This window comes from Schistocerca gregaria, chromosome 5 (genome assembly GCF_023897955.1).
Source record: "Schistocerca gregaria isolate iqSchGreg1 chromosome 5, iqSchGreg1.2, whole genome shotgun sequence".
In the NCBI taxonomy this organism is placed as follows: Eukaryota; Metazoa; Arthropoda; class Insecta; order Orthoptera; family Acrididae; genus Schistocerca; species Schistocerca gregaria.
The window spans coordinates 493,890,078-493,892,143 of NC_064924.1; the positions used below are offsets into that span (position 1 = coordinate 493,890,078).

A 2,066-nucleotide genomic window follows, 5' to 3' on the forward strand; every position below is an offset into this window, starting at 1 on the left:
CGAAAGGGAAAGGTCCCGAGTTCGAGTCTCGGACGGGCACACAGTTTCAATCTGCCAGGAAGTTTCATATCAGCGCACACTCCGCTGCAGAGTGAAAATCTCATTCTGGAAACATCCCCCAGGCTATGGCTAAGCCATGTCTCCGCAACATCCTTTCTTTCAGGAGTGCTAGTTCTGCAGGTTCGCAGGAGAGCTTCTGTAAAGATTGGAAGGTACGAGACGAGGTACTGGCAGAAGTAAAGCTGTGAGTAACGGGCATGAGTTGTGGTTCGGTAGCTCAGTTGGTAGAGCACTTGCCCGCGAAAGGCAAAGGTCCCGAGTTCGAGTCTCGGTCGGGCACACAGTTTTAATCTGCCAGGAAGTTTCATATCAGCGAACACTCCGCTGCAGAGTGAAAATCTCATTCTGGATTGTTATTATTGTTATTAATGACAGACGTCAGACACAAAGCATTTGCAGCCTGTAGTCTTCCAATTTCTGGCAGTTCAGAAGTAACACGTTGTAGTTCAAATGATTTTGCATCAAGGTGGTGGGTGTGGATGAAGTAAGCGTCACTTGGAAGGAATCGTGCGGAGGAAACAAGTTTTGTAACAAGTGCCAACCGTCAATGTGGACAATTAACATTTATTTGCTAAGAGGGGCTTGTAAGTATCACTCACTATGCACTGACAATTGCATCTTCATTCTATAAAATGTTTTTGTTAGACGTAAGCAGATCCAATAGTCTCAATAAGTCGTTAGTTTTTAGTTTAATGAAACACCTAGGAAAACTAAATGTAATTTATCTTTCGTAATTCTAAAAAAGAGAGTTTACAAAGAAAATTCTTTTCCATTCTGATCTGTATTTAGGCATTAATGTTAATGTAGAAAAAACAGGGTGCCAGGGAATATCTGGTATTAGTCGGAGCAATCGTCTCTGAAATGTTATAAATCGCTGGTTTCGCACAGTATTATTATTATCTTCGTTGTAATTTTGTCTACAAGAATGAACTGGAAGCAATGAAAATATTATAAAACAAATTCTGACATGACAAGTCGAAATACTTCATTGTCAGCTCACTAGTAAAACAACGTAATGGAAAAACATGTACAAATATTTAACACTTATAGACTATTTACGAATATTGCTAAATTCTGTATTTACGTACACTACTGGCCATTACAATTGCTACACAAAGAAGAAATGCAGAAGATAAACAGGTATTCATTGGACAAATACACTCCTGGAAATGGAAAAAAGAACACATTGACACCGGTGTGTCAGACCCACCATACTTGCTTCGGACACTGCGAGCGGGCTGTACAAGCAATGATCACACGCACGGCACAGCGGACACACCAGGAACCGCGGTGTTGGCCGTCGAATGGCGCTAGCTGCGCAGCATTTGTGCACCGCCACCGTCAGTGTCAGCCAGTTTGCCGTGGCATACGGAGCTCCATCGCAGTCTTTAACACTGGTAGCATGCCGCGACAGCGTGGACGTGAACCGTATGTGCAGTTGACGGACTTTGAGCGAGGGCGTATAGTGGGCATGCGGGAGGCCGGGTGGACGTACCGCCGAATTGCTCAACACGTGGGGCGTGAGGTCTCCACAGTACATCGATGTTGTCGCCAGTGGTCGGCGGAAGGTGCACGTGCCCGTCGACCTGGGACCGGACCGCAGCGACGCACTGATGCACGCCAAGACCGTAGGATCCTACGCAGTGCCGTAGGGGACCGCACCGCCACTTCCCAGCAAATTAGGGACACTGTTGCTCCTGGGGTATCGGCGAGGACCATTCGCAACCGTCTCCATGAAGCTGGGCTACGGTCCCGCACACCGTTAGGCCGTCTTCCGCTCACGTCCCAACATCGTGCAGCCCGCCTCCAGTGGTGTCGCGACAGGCGTGAATGGAGGGACGAATGGAGACGTGTCGTCTTCAGCGATGAGAGTCGCTTCTGCCTTGGTGCCAATGATGGTAGTATGCGTGTTTGGCGCCGTGCAGGTGAGCGCCACAATCAGGACTGCATACGACCGAGGCACACAGGTCCAACACACGGCATCATGGTGTGGGGAGCGATCTCCT

At 48.1% G+C, this 2,066-nt stretch overlaps 1 non-coding gene across 1 annotated transcript; it reads left to right on the forward strand.

The window, feature by feature from the left end:
* The first annotated feature begins 266 nt into the window (after positions 1–266).
* Trnas-cga (transfer RNA serine (anticodon CGA)) lies at positions 267–341 on the forward strand. Its single transcript has one exon. It is a non-coding gene; the product is annotated as a tRNA-Ser (tRNA).
* The last annotated feature ends 1,725 nt before the right edge of the window (positions 342–2,066 follow it).